The 15038-nt window shown below is 46.6% G+C and overlaps 1 protein-coding gene across 1 annotated transcript in view; it reads right to left on the bottom strand.

The window, feature by feature from the left end:
• Window positions 1-14020, bottom strand: part of RAB27B (RAB27B, member RAS oncogene family) — a 119748-nt gene extending 105728 nt beyond the window's left edge. The window contains exons 1-2 of the mRNA XM_077346810.1: window positions 13963-14020; window positions 13796-13884 (exon numbers count right to left, since the gene is read on the bottom strand). The gene's annotated coding sequence lies outside the window, so the exon portion shown is untranslated. The remainder of the gene's footprint in view (window positions 1-13795; window positions 13885-13962) is intronic.
• Between the last annotated feature and the right edge of the window lie 1018 nt (window positions 14021-15038).

The raw sequence follows: 15038 nt of genomic DNA, 5'->3' as shown, positions 1-15038 counted from the left end.
GGGGATCCCCTGCCTCCAGCAGGGGGACGGGCAACCCTTCCCCATAAAGTGGTATTGTTCCGTAGACTGTCCTCTGAGCCGTGTTCATCAAACCAGGGGTAGTCAACCTGTGGTCCTCCAGATGTTCATGGACTACAATTCCCATGAGCCCCTGCCAACATTTGCTGGCAGGGGCTCATGGGAATTGTAGTCCATGAACATCTGGAGGACCACAGGTTGACTACCCCTGCATCAAACAATCAGGCTGCCTCGTGTGCCGCATTGACAAAAACATACCCATTCCAAACGCACAGTCTCAGACACATAGGATTCGGCTAACTTAGTTATTGTGTCAAGTTATCTTGCTGATGTTTGCAGAATGCAAAACAGATTGCTGATTTGTTATTGTAGTGCTTGTCATTCCTCACCCCTGCTTTGGTCAACCTTTCTCCGGATCTCCAGACATGCCTGATGTTTGTATTTTGTTACGGCTTACAGCTAAACCAACAACAGTGAATTGATTGATTGGTAGGTTGCTGGGGGAAAAAACAATCATTAGAAAGCATTACTAGATCCATTGAGCTAGGTTCACTGTGTTATGCCGGCAGTCCAAAGCACAGAAAACATTTTAAATGATTATGGCGTTGGATTAGATCCCAGAAATCCCTCTGGCTAAAAACTGACATTTTTTGGCATGAGGGGAAAATACCCAACCACTACTATGATTCTATGATTCTACTTCAGGTACCCTTCCCAGTAGCGACTTTGGAGAGGGATTTCTTGACTGTAGCACAAAACCTTTGGAACTCTCCCCCCGGAAAGACTTGTCTATCTCCTTCTGTTGCCAGTGTCCGCCAGTGAGTCAAGACATTCAGCCTAGAGAGGAGATGACTGAGAGGGGATCTGATAACCATCTTCAAGTATCTAAAAGGCTGCCATATGGAGGATGGAGCAGAGTGGTTCTCTCTTGCCCCAGAGGGACAGACCAGAACGAATGGGATGAAATTAGTGCAAAAGAAATTTCATCTAAACATCCGGAAGAAGTTCCTGACTGTTAGAGCAGAACAGGCTTCCTCAAGAGGTGGTGGGTTCTCCATCTTTGGAAATTTTTAAACAGAGGCTGGATAGACATCTCACAGAGAGGCTGATTCTGTCAAGGTTCAAGGGGGTAGCAGGTAACAGTGGATGAGCGATAGGGTTGTGAGTGTCCTGCATAGTGCAGGGGGTTGGACTAGATGACCCAGGAGGTCCCTTCCAGCTATATGAATCTATGATTCTATGATTTCTCTGTTCCTATTGACCTTTCTTTGATGATCCCTGTACCCTTCACAATGTTATCTCCTTCTGTTACCAGTGTCCACCAGCAAGTGTAGACCTTTTTCTGTCCCTCTTTATCTTCCTTTGGTGATCCCTGTACCCTTGGCAATTGATTGTTTTTTGTTGTGCATGTCTTTTAGCTCTGGTTTTAATGATTGAGAATGGTTGGTTTTACCACGTGATTTTATTATGTGTGTTTTCATTTGTTCGTGGCCTCAGTAAGCCCTTATGAGGGCAGAAGGAGGAGGCATAAGATTTGTAAAAAAAAGAATTGTTTTTTAAGTCTTCCTGTGCTAGGGAAAGTGCCACCATTTGCTAAACAGATCTGCTGGATCAAACCCAGGAAGGATAAATCACCTACTCACAGAGAGGGAGCCAGACATTTAATACACTTCCCATAAAGCAGTTTTGTTCTGTGGATGGTCGTCTGAGCCACATTCAGCACACAATCAGGCTGCCGTGCTGCTCAAGTCAAAATCTGAGCAAGGCCATGGTGTAAGCAAGAAAAAAGGGATCCTTTCCCAGGGCACGTCTTAAAGATGTGGGTGAGCAATGTGGATGGAGACTTAGCTGTTTCCATCGGGACACAGAAGCTTTCTGAAGGCTATTTCAAAAGTTCAGTCCGGGACAGCCACAAGAAGCAAATTGTTGATGGGCAGCACAATTAATACTGCAAATAGCCAGCTTCCCAAGACACCTTCAGGAATGACAAGAATCCCATTCAGCTGACAGCAACCTTATTAAATAGAGGAGAGAGGAACGGGCCTTGCTGAATTAGCTATCCCAGGTAAGTATAGATGGTTAATTTGATCTCAGCTCTGCATGTGTCCAGCTCACTAAACCTGATTGAATGGGGTTGCAATGCAGGTTCTTCTAACAATTGCCCTAGCAGCAAATGCTGCCATGAATATAGGGTTGCCAGCTCTGGATTGGGAAACACTTGGAGACTTTGGAAGTGGAGCCTGGAGTTGGCGGGATTTGGGGTGGGGAAGGACTTCAAGTGGAGTCCACCCTCAGTGGAGTCCACCAGTAGAGTCCACCCTCCAAATCAGCTGCTTTTTCTGGGGGAACCCCTCTCTGTCATTTGGCGATCGGCTATAATTGCAGGGGCTCTCCAGGTCCCACCTGGGGACTGGAATCCCTATTAGTTTGGAAAATACCTGGAGACTTCGGGGGTGCAGCCAGGAGCAGGCAGGGTTCAGAGTGGCGAGGGACCTCAGTAGAGCATAACACTATGGAGTCCACCCTCTAAAGCAGCCATTTGCTCCAGGGGAACTGATCTCTGTAGTCTGCAGATCAGCTGTAATTCTAGGCGTGGTTGGCATCCTTAGGCAGTCAGCGTCAACTTCAGTTCTTTGCTTTAGGATGCTTAGGGCTGATCCTGCGTTGAGCAGGGGGTTGGACTAGATGGCCTGTATGGCCCCTTCCAACTCTATGGTTCTATGATTCTATGGCCTGTATGGCCCCTTCCAACTCTATGATTCTATGATTCTTTACTGCCCACAAGATTCTAAAGTGCAGTAAAAAATTTTCAAGATGTACAGTAAGTCTAGATTTTTTTTTAAAAAATTAAAAATCAGATTTGATCCCAAGAGGTCCAAGCTAGGAAGGAGCTACAGAGAAGCTCCCCCAGGGTACCCTCCCAAATCAGTTGTTCATTGCTAAAGCCTAAACATGTAGGGGGGCCATTTCAGCTTTCAGTAAAGGGGAGCAAGAGATTTTAGTGCACGTGTGTCTGGGGAGGATGGAGTTTCTCATTAAAAATGAAGAGACGGCTCTCGGGTGTATTGAAGATGAAATTACAAAAAGAAAACCCAACAAAGGCAAGGTAATTCGAAAACATTTGGCGATTACTTTTTAAGATCGCATATTATTCTACCAACATGTTGTTGGGTCCTAGTTTGGTGGGACACTCCTCCAAACTAGATCCCTGCTCGAATAAAAATAATGTGTCTTTATTTTCATAGATTCAAGTGGGTAGCCATGTTGGCCTGAAGGAAAAGCCTGAGTCCAGTGTTACCTTTAGGAGCAGGCTCGCCGCATCTCCGACATGGTGGGCCTGCTCTTTTGGCCACACCGAAGCCTCCGCCATCCGCCCCCTCACCCCAAGCAGGGCCGTCTGGGACGAGCCAAGGGACTAATCGGGAGCCGAGAGCTGCGTGGCTCCTGATTGGTCCCTTGGCCCACACTGACATTCGGAGGGGCCAATCGGGAGCCGCAAAGCTTGGCCCCTTTGATGTTTTATCCTGGACTTGCCCCGCCCCTTTCTCCTCCCACATAGGACTTATTCTTTTATTCTTACCGCTCCCGCGAAGTGGTTTACAGATTATTGTTCAGTTTACTTTGATATGCAATCAGCTCAAAATGTATTAGTAAAAACAATATCAACTGCCCCACGCAAGACCAAGACCAACAAAAAGGACCCATGTCCGCCATTATAATCCAACATGCCAAATATAATTATTATCAGCAACAGAAGGAACACAACAAAAAATTACATTAGTAATAAAGGTTATACTGATGTACTGACCGACCAGATACTGTTTGGCATTCAAGCAAAGGGCTTCAAAGCCCAGCGTTTCCAATGGAAACCAGCTGGCTGATACCAACAGCACACAAAGGTGTTACCCCCCCCCCCGCACACACCATATTCTGATCTGACCATGGTAATCCATGCTCAGATTATATCTCAATTAGATTTCTGTAATACACTCTGTGTGGGGCTGCCTTTGAAACCACGCTGGAAAGTGGTCTAAATTTAGGTCCAAAATGTGGTGGCCAAATTACTGTCTGGGCCAGGAGAGGGGCAGACTTGCCAGCTCTTGCTTGGGAAATTCCCTCCAGTCCACTTTCTCCAGGGGAATTTATTGTGTAACTGCAGATCTCCCGGTGCAACCTGGCAGTTGGTAACCCTATTTCCCTGGTGCCTACATTTCTCTCTTTTCAGCACTTCTCCCAAACGTTTCTGTTCACTCAGGCTTTTCATTAATTAAGGGACTGATCTTTTAACACCATTTTATAATGTGCTTTTTGTCTGAAAACTGTGATTTCAAGCTGCTCCGTGACCTCCGTTTTCATGCACCAGCTGGGTTTTTTTGTTTTTGGTTTTAATTCTGGATCTGCATGAATAACTGTTACATTTTTGTGCTTTTCTTATATTTCTGTTTTGCAAGCCACCTGCTGGAGAGGCGGCAGAGACATTCTCTACATAAAACGGTTCTTTGTTCCCCAGCAGGTAGGATTAGTATGCGCCATGCCTGTGAATGGGGAAGATCCGTTTAGCTCGGCTGGCTGATAGCCACTGATAAGACTATTCTGCCTGAATTTCCTTAATCCCTTTTTAGAGCAATCTCCATTGATAGCCATCACACCATCGCCTGGCAACAGATCCCATAAATGAATTATGAAGCAGAAAAAAGAGAAATTGGTGAGCGGGGCTTCTGCACAGTTGGGTATCAGCATAAAGCCTGGCTGGTAACACTCTTTTGGGTCCACAGGAGATGAAAAGAGTGCTTGTCCACTCTTCCATAGGGTTGCCAGCTCTGAGTTAGGATATATCCGGAGGTTTTTGGTGGGTGGAGCCTTGGAAAGGTGGGGCTCAGGGGGGGTTTGGACCACAGCAGGGTATAACGCCATCGAGTCTGGTGGTAGAGTTTAAATACGCAAAAGTTCAAAGTACTGGATGCTTAAAGAATTGAAATGACGTTATAAGAAAGAGAGGAGTGAGGTGGTCCTAACAGTCTAACTGTTCTTCTTCTGGAGGCAATAAAGGAAGAAGTATGTTCAAAGGAGTTGGAAGTCTCCAACTGAGCCAATCAGGATACAGGATGAGATAATCTGAAAAATACCAGGAAGTTCCTATTCTCCCTATGTTGAGCGCACATCTCCGCTGCCCTCTGCAGGATACTGTTCATGTGTAAGCATTGGTGTGATCATTATCCAGCACCTACTGCCTCGTCTACCTTCACCTTCTTGGGAATAGCTAGAACCGTTATGCTGTACCTGCTGACATGTTTTTGTAAAACAGAAACTGAAGCCATAAGAAATGTTAGCCACTAAAAGGCCCCGAGACCAGAGATGAAAAGATGATGGTGCAGGCTGGCACTAGTAAGACAGCATTTGAAATGCCACCTCCCATCTTATGCTTTGTGAAGCCTCCATTTTGCTCTCAATTAACAAAATCTAGCCCTGCATTACGCGGCAAGGAGAGGCAAAATATCTAAACCCTTTGCTCGTTTAATTTGGCAAAAACCTCCTTGTCTGATCTAAAAACATGACGAGGTGCCGATTCTCCCCCCAAAGGAAGCCACAAATCCACCCTGCCCACTTTTGGCTTCCCGGCGTCTCAGTGGCAGATTGCAAACCTCACCTCACCGTAGAGCCATCTTGTTCAGCTCCCCCTCTCGGTTTTTCAAAGGCTCGTGTATGATTTTGGCTTGCTGCCTGGAAAAATACGGATCCTGCAAATAACTCAGCGGCTTCTTTATTCTCCCAGCTCTAACGACTTAACATTATCAAATTTGATTTTGGCTAATTTCTCGCAGCGGCTTTCTGCTCGAGTACAAACTCAAAGAGATAATCTGAACGCTTGCCTAGCGTGAAAAATGGACATGCACAAGCATCACCAAATGGAAGGGGATTGCCTTCCTTGGTGAGAATACCGTCTAGTAGGGCTGGCGGGTGCTGCTCCACTGCTGGTGGGGGAAGGAGCCCCCTCTGGGATCTCCCCCACACACACTTCCCCAAACCCAGAGAGTGTATGGTGAGCTGATGTCAGCACATTGGAGACAACACTTTGGCTTTTGGTAAAAAAAACTGACCTCAATCCAACCATAGAGTTTTGCCCAAAACCCAGAGTGTCATCCCCCCGATCTTGGTGAGTACAGGGGATGAGGGTCTCCATGAAAGGAAAGTGAGAAAAATTACCAACACCTTCCTCTGCAGAGCTTTCCTTGGTGGTTTTCTCATCCAACACCAACCCTACCAAGCTTCCAAGATGTGTTGACCTTGGGCTATACCATTCTTCCATCCCTCTGGGCACTGCTTGCCATTATTTTATTCACCTTATTTATACCATGTCCTCCTTTCTTCTCATTAAACAGGGTTGACGGCTCAGGGTTTGGAACCAACTCATGAACTAAAGTCTGTCATGAATTTTGGCCAGTTTGCAGTACAGAAAGCAATTTTCATGAACTGAAGAGCTGCCACAGCTTTCATGAATTTTGATGCAACTCATGAATAGCAGAAAGCAGGGGTTTAGATGGCTCTGAGCCCTGTAAACCCCTGCTTTCCACATGTCGCCAAAAGCATCTGCAACCAGAAAGCATGGGGTGGAACGGCTGGGAGCTATTTCAATCTCTGCTTTCTACTCTCTGCTGCTTTTGAGGGGAGAAAGAAAGTGGAGATTTGGTGGTATTACTAACCAGGGACATCTGTCTTTAGCTTTTGAGCTCTAACAAGACTGGACCAGCCTAGGCCATCAAGGTCAAGGGCTGTTCTTATTCTTGCTATCAAGTCACAGTCCTGTAGGGTTGTCCAGGCAAGAGGTGAGCAGAGGGGTTTGCCATTGCTGGCCTATATGTAGCAACCCAGGACTTCCTTAGCGGTCGCCTATCTAAGTACTACCCATGGACAACCTTGTTTAGCTTTTGAGATCTAACAAGATTGGACTAGCCTGGACCATCAAGGACAGGGCCTCTTCTTCTTGGTGATGGAAAGGGCTGTCAAGTCACAGCTAACTTATGGAGACCCGGTAGGGTTTTCCAGGCAAGAGATGATCAGAGGGCTTGGCCACTGGCTGCCTCTGTGTGGCAACCTTTCCTTGGTGGTCTTCCATCCAAGTGCTGACCAGGGTTGGCCAAGATCTTATGAGACTGGGGAAGCCTAGGCCATCCAGATGGACTGGGCCAGGGCTGTGGAGTTTGCTGCTTGTTGAATGTTGAATGTAAGTTTGAGATTATGTTTATTAAGGGAACCTCCACCTTCAAAAGCTGTAAGCCTCTGAATCTCCATGCCAGGAGGCAACCTAGAAGAAGGCTTTGACCTCTGTTGTCCTGTTGTTGGCCCTCCAGAGGATATTGGCCAACATATGAGACAGCTTGCTGGGTTAGATCCAGCAGAGCTCTTCTTACGTTCTTATGCCATAGCGCCAAGACTGAAGAAAAAGACCTGATTGAACAGCAATGCTTCATCATAAAGTGCTCAGAGAGACTGCTGTTCCCCTCCAAGTTAAATCAAATCTATCTTTCGCCACAGTTTCACCCACCCAATTCGCAAAGGGGACGCCAGGTAAACATTGCGCGTTATTAAAAATGAATAAGAAACAATATTAAAGCTCAATAAAATAAACATAAAGCTGTTCCCCGAACAATCACAGAATGAAAGAATCCTGGATACAAAAGTTTCTCTTTATGCATGCAAATAGAGCCTATTGTGGCGCAGGGTGGTAAGGCAGCCGACATGCTGTCTGAAGCTGTCTGCCCATGAGGCTGGGAGCTCAATCCCAGCAGCCGGCTCAAGGTTGACTCAGCCTTCCATCCTTCCGAGGTCGGTAAAATGAGTACCCAGCTTGCCGGTGGGTAAACGGTAATGACTGGGGAAGGCACTGGCAAACCACCCCGTATTGAGTCTGCCATGAAAACGCTAGAGGGCGTCACCCCAAGGGTCAGCCATGACTCGGTGCTTGCACAGGGGGATACCTTTACCTTTACCTTTATGCATGCAAATAGATGCAACTAGCAAACGGGAACTCCACTTGCTCAGAGTACAACAGCGTTACATCAGACCATACCCAAAGCACGATATATCTTCCCGCAATCGGTAGATTCTTTGAGGTGCAACCTCAGTCTAAGCCAACTGCATGACTCCTTCCAAAAGTTCAGGACAACACCTGCTGCGCAGTGACTGGGGTGTGGAGACCGAGTTGCCAGGGTTTGCTCGTCAGGGCGGCTTTACTGTTTGTCAGCGCCAGCTAAAGAGAGACGGCGCCTGCAGAGGCACAGTCGAAACAACCTTTTGGTAATCGAATTGGAGGCAATCTGGAGGCCGCAGCATTTAGTCTGCATTCAAGAGGAAATCAATGTAGTCGCTCCCTTCGTTTTATTTCGTCGTAAATTGATGGAGTGGGGAGGTAGGCAGTTTCTCCTTGCATGTTTAATTTAAAATACTGGCTAGTGTACACAAGGCCCTTCACGACCTTGGATCGGCAAAACCATCTCTCACCCTATACCAGGGGTGGGCAAACTGTGGCTCTCCAGATATCCATGGACTACAATTCTCATGAGCCCCTGGGGCCACCCCTGCCCCTATACTCCACCACATCTGCAGGTGCTAACCTGAAAATGGGCAGAATCAACAGGTGCCTGGACACTTTATGGATCGGCCTACCTCAGGAGGTCAGGAAGGTTCCCGTTGGTTTTCCGTAAAACTATAGAAAGCTCAATTATTCAGGAGGGTTTTTCAACACAGATAACAGGGAAACACTGTATTAAACCATGCACAACGTGGTCCCTAATACTAATGTATACAGTGGGAATTCTCAGCTGGGGCACCCCGGAACCCCCGGACTCCATGAGAAATCACCAACCGTTCCCTGGCACCTGGGAGGGGTGGAAAATCCTCCACAGCCCCACCTGGTGGGTAGCAAAACGGTGGCCGCTATCAGGTAGCGATGTCGCAGAGGGAGGGAGGGAGCTGGGACAATCTGGCCTTGGCACTGGGGGGAAGAAGAAGAAGAAGAAGAAGAGTTGGTTCTTATATGCCGCTTTTCCCTACCCGAAGGAGGCTCAAAGCAGCTTACAGTCACCTTCCCTTTCCTCTCCCCACAACAGACACCCTGCTGGGGTGGGTGAGGCTGAGAGAGCCCTGATATCACTGCTCGGTCAGAACAGTTTTATCAATGCCGTGGCGAGCCCAAGGTCACCCAGCTGGCTGCATGTGGGGGAGCGCAGAATCGAACCTGGCATGCCAGATTAGAAGTCCGCACTCCTAACCACTACACCAAACTGACTCTCTTGGATTGAGTGGATTGAGCCTGGATGCTTACCCCCCCCTCCCCATTTAAGACCTTCTTGGGCCTGCTAAATATTTCTTATCCTTGGAGTCAAGGATTGGGCATTACTTACCTGAATTAGAAGTGATAAAATTTTGGCAGCCAGCTAAGAGAAGAAAAACCGCTTATGAAAATTGATACTGAGTGATATAAAACATTTGCTAGGAAAATCTAAAAACTGTCATTGCAGTATGACTATGAAACAGTACAAATTAAAGATTGCATAATAAAACGAGCTAAAAAATCAGAGAGAATATAAGCATAGACCAGTAGGAGGGATTGTGGGTTAATGAGCTGAAATTTGCTGAATGTCAGATGTTTAAAAATTGGTATAAAATGTTTTTCACATGGTGTATTGCCCCCCCCCCCGAAGACATTGTAAGACTTACTAAGAGATAGTGGCAATTGTTGGAAATGTCATAACATAAATGCATCATATGTGGTGGACCTGTCAGAAAGATAGGAAATATTGGATGATGATTCATGATGAGATGCAAAAAAATATTGAAAGTTAAATTTGTGTTGAATCCAAAATGTAAGTTATTAAATGTGGTAACAAATAATCTTAATCTATATAATAAGAAATATATGGTAGTTGCTAGGATTCTTTATATATCAAGATGGAAAAAAAGAATCATCACCATATATTACAGACTAGATAAATAAATTAATGAAATATGGGACAATGGCAAAACTTACATATTTGTACACAAGAAATCAGCATCAGAATTCAGAAGAAAATGAAGTCCACATTGAACAGTAGAAACTGAGATAAAAAGAAACAAAGCAAACTCTAGAACTGTAGAGGCTAACTAAGGGGAAAATGCAGTTTGTCAGGGGTAGTCAACCTGTGGTCCTCCAGATGTTCATGAACTACAATTCCCATGAGCCCCTGCCAGCATTTGCTGGCAGGGGCTCATGGGAATTGTAGTCCATGAACATCTGGAGGACCACAGGTTGACTACCCCTGCAGTATGTGATCACTAACATGAAGGTGATATAAAAGAACAAGAGACGTATTGCTAAATGTGAGCTCTGTGTATATCCTTTTTCTAAAAAGCAGTTTTGTAGTATATGATATATAGTATTTCTTTCTTCTTTGTATCCCACTAAATAAAAAATATACTATGTAAAAAAAGAAGTCGGTAACTTTCCCGCAGGTGGGAAGGGAAGGAGGGCTGAGCTTCCTTCCCTTTCCCTCCTGACTCCAGCTCCTTCCTCCTCACCAGATTTCTGCAGGCAGGAAAGGGACTGGACTTGGGAAGCTGACTGAGGAAGAGCCTGACTCCTCCTGTTCTCCCCCTTATCCTCAGCACCACATAGTCACATACGGCTTGGCGGGCAACAAAGCTGCAGCCTCTATTAGGTGGCAATGCTGCACAGAGGAGGGAGGGAGCTGGGACATTCTAGCCTTGGGAACCGGTGCCCTGATACTTTCTCAGTTGTATGAGTACGATTTCAGCAGTACCCCAACCTGAGTATATCACAGACCTATATGGTCACTTCCAGGGGTGCGGCATGGAGGCGTGGCCAGTGACATCAATTCCAGCCTGATTCTGAAGCTCCTCAAAGCCTGAAAAAACATTTCAGGGGCTCCTCCACAGTCAAATGGTTGGAAAAGACTGGCATATACTACTGCATATGGGAAGAAGAAGAAGAAGAAGAAGAAGAAGAAGAAGAAGAAGAAGAAGAAGAAGAAGAAGAAGAAGAAGAAGAAGAAGAAGAAGAGTTGGTTCTTATATGCCACTTTATCAGGAGTCTCAAAGCAGCTTATATCCGCCTTCCCTTCTTCTCCTCCCAAATGACACCCTGTGAGGAAGGTGAGGTTGAGAGAGCCCTGAGATTAATAAAGAAGAAGAGTTGGTTCTTATATGCCGCTTTTCTCTACCTGAAGGAGTCTCCAAGCGGCTTACAGTCACCTTCCCTTTCCTCTCCCCACAACAGATACCCTGTGAGGGAGGAGAGGCTGAAAGAGCCCTGATATTCCTGCTCAGTCAGAACAGCATTATCAGTGCTGTGGCGAGCCTAAGGTCACTCAGCTGGCTGCATGTGGGAAAGCGTGGAATCAAACCCGGCTCGCCAGATTAAAAGTCAGTACTCCTAACCACTGTACCAAGCTCACGCTAACAATTTGCTTCAGTTCTGTTTCTTTCATATTTTTAACTCCTGGCTGCTTTACAACCTGAATCCTATGTCAATGTTTACAGGATGGCTCATTTTGATGATTACATTGACTCACTTTGTAGTGAGATCAAAATGGGTAGCCATGTGAGTCTGTCTACAGCAGCAGGAAAGAGCCAGAGTCCAGGAGCACCTTAAAGGGACCAAGGCCTATGAAGATAGGTTGAGGGACTTGGGAATGTTCAGCCTGGAGAAAAGGAGGTTGAGAGGGGACATGATAGCCCTCTTTAAGTATTTGAAAGGTTGTCACTTGGAGGAGGGCAGGATGCTGTTTCTGTTGGCTGCAGAGGAGAGGACACACAGTAATGGGTTTAAACTACAAGTACAACGATATAGGCTAGATATCAGGAAAAAAAATTTCACAGTCAGAGTAGTTCAGCAGTGGAATAGGCTGCCTAAGGAGGTGGTGAGCTCCCCCTCACTGGCAGTCTTCAGGCAAAGGTTGGATGCACACTTTTCTTGGATGCTTAGGGCTGATCCTGCGTAGAGCAGGGGGTTGGACTAGATGGCCTGTATGACCCCTTCCAACTCTATGATTCTATGATACTATAAAGACTAACACAATTAGTGGCAGGGGAGGAGCTTTCATGAGGGGCCACTCACTTCTGCAGGTACCTGACTCACCTTGTGCAATCTGCCTCGAATCCTAGCGAGAAAGACGGTCTATCAGTACTGCCAATAAATACCATCCTGTTTGCCTTGTCAGTTGGCTACTGTATGAAACAGGATGCAGGGCTCAACTTATGTTCTTCAACACATTTGCAAACTGTGAATCACTGAATTCGCATCACTGTTGTAATCCTAAGCAGAACTCATCAAATACCGGATCAGGTTTAAGGTGTTGGTACTCACCTTCAAGGCCATATGCAGTCAGAGCCCTGTATATCTCAAGTACCATCTCCCTGCTTCTGCTCCCTGGAGAGGGACCCTCTCTATCCATTCAAACAGACTGGTGATCCCTAGCCGCAAGGAAATTCACCTGGGATTAACCAGAGCCAGAGCCTTCTCCTCCGTGGCCCCGTCCTGGTGGAACAAACTTCCCAACAAATTCGAGGCCCTATCAGAACTCAAACAGTTCTGTAGGGCTTGCCAAATGGAGCTCATCCACCAGACTTTCGGTTGAGACCACTGCCATGGCCTCCCACAGCCTGGCCCCTTGTCGAGCAACTCTGACACTTCACACACAACCCAGCCAAAAGCTGCTGCCCAGCCTCTGCCTCCACCTCTGACCTGATCGACTACCCTGTGCACAAAGTCCCGAGTTTGAATTGCTGTTCGCCTGCTCATGTTCATTCTGCCTTCTGTCCAAATTGTTATACATGTTATAAATGTACTCGTTCTGCTGTTCCATGCGCACCGCCATGAGACGTTGCAGTAAAGGGTGGTATATCAATCAGATGAATACATAAACACACTACACAAATGGCACAAACTCTGAACTCGATAGATTTGCTCTGGAGTCAATATATTCAGCATCCCATTCTATTTCTTTTTGATCAAGAGAAGTGCTAGGGATGAGACGGAGCAACCTGCCCGGTGCCACTCCGTGTCCTGAACGAAATAACCACCCGGGGATCCGAAACATGCAGACCAAAAACTATAACAGTCAAACGGCAGGCGAGGGCGTGAGAAATGGCCAATATTCCTGATGCTTGTTTTTAATTTGCTCTCCTTGGCAGCCGTTTCTGTGCCATGAGCTCTTTCATGTGACTGTGCAGATCGAGTACTTTTCCCTATGGCACTGAGAATATTTGGAAAGGTCTGTTGGTACCATAGAGGGAGGGACGGGGACAAAGTCTCCCGATGATTTTGAATGGCATTTGTAAAAAAAATAACACGGCTACCTTGGAATTCAGTACATGGCACCAATCGGTCCATGCATTTGGACCGGGAACGAGACTCGATGGGATTCCGTTTTTCCCAGGTTCACACGCTTCTTCCTGGTTTCGACCCAAGCCATGGCTTCAGTTGTGAAGCATTTGGATGTTCCCTCAGTGGCCCAAGAGAATGTTTCAAAAAAGACCCACAATATCTGAGCGTACATAAACAAGCCAAGAAAAGATTCTCTCTCTCTCTCTCTTGATTTTTCAAGGCCTCTTTTAGCTTCCCCCCAACAGCAGAGCAAGCAAATAAAAGCCTTCTGATTTCAGAAGCTGGTCCCGGAAAGGGTTGATTGGCATCTGCGAGGGCAGATTTGGGTTTTGGCAAGAGACAGAAGCGCAAGCAGTGAGCAGCGACAGCAAGAAAACCGTAAAGGATCCAACTTACACTTTTCGGCATTCAAAACCGCCCCTCTGCTTCGGCCAGCGGGAGCATCCCTAGCCCATTTCTTTGCTGCACTGTTGCTTCGGGTGGCTCTGTGGGAATAAGAAGACATCGGCGTGAGGGGGCTGCCGGTGAAGGATGCTAAAGGTAACAGGCAGGTACAGAGATACCTTTTTGGGAGGCAGAGGATGTTCCTGCTGCAACAGCCGCTCCCCCCTTGTCTTGTGTAACAGCAAGAGCTGCTCAGTGCCTGTATCACTGACATGCTAGCAGGCAGCATTTCTGAAAGGCGTCCGTGAGGTCCTAGTGCCAGGCCCTGGCAAATCCTTGGTGAAGAAATCAAGATTCTCGTTATCACCATCACCAACACCAGCCCAGTGTTCCCTTTATCACAGAGGGTAGAAAAAAGGATGCAAAAAGGAGCAAAATAAGGATTTTTAATAGGTCACCCTTGCTTCTGCTAAAATATCCTGTTTGCTTCTATTTTTTAAGGCAGGGGAAGAAGAAGAGTTGGTTTTTATACCCCGCTTTTCACTACCTGAAGGAGTCTCAAAGTGGCTTAGAATCACCCTTCCCTTCCTCTCCACAAGACACCCCGCAAGAAATTGAGAGAGCTCTGAGTGAACTGCTTTGTAAGAACAGTTCTAACAGGACTGTGACTAGCCCAAGGTCACCCAACTGGCTGCTTGTAGACGAGTGGAGAATCACCAGAGCAGAGGCCACCGCTCTTAACCACTATACCAAGCTGGCAGGGGGAATTTGCTCCTGAAGTGGGGAGATATTCTATGTCCAAAGACAAAAAAAGGAAGATGAAAGAAAACCCAGTCATGCAGTGATGCAGCGAGGTAGGAGGTAGCTACATGTTAGTATTTTCTGCTCCTTAAGGGAGTGTGTGTGAATTCTTATGCCTACTAGGCAGAGGGACTAAATTCATCCCAATCCAAAAGGAGGAAACAAAAATGGGAAGCTACAGATACATATCTCTGTGCTGAAAGGCTGATCCCGGATTCAGTGATGCTCACAGACACACGTCATCACCACCATGAGCGTATTCTAATTCCCACCATGGCCACATGTGTGGATACTTAAAACTGGAGTCTGGGGCCACAGACAGACAGACCATTCTACATACCTAAGAAAAGCAGTTTTGTCCTCCATATGCAGGCAGCTGGGTGACGTTGGGCTACTCCTGTTAGAACTGTTCTCACAGAGCAGTTTTCTCAGAGCTCTCTCGGCCCCACCTGTC

Source organism: Paroedura picta, chromosome 7 (assembly GCF_049243985.1).
Source record: "Paroedura picta isolate Pp20150507F chromosome 7, Ppicta_v3.0, whole genome shotgun sequence".
Lineage (NCBI taxonomy): Eukaryota > Metazoa > Chordata > Lepidosauria > Squamata > Gekkonidae > Paroedura > Paroedura picta.
Note: the sequence above shows the minus strand (reverse complement) of the source record. Positions and strands in the feature narration are given on the sequence as shown.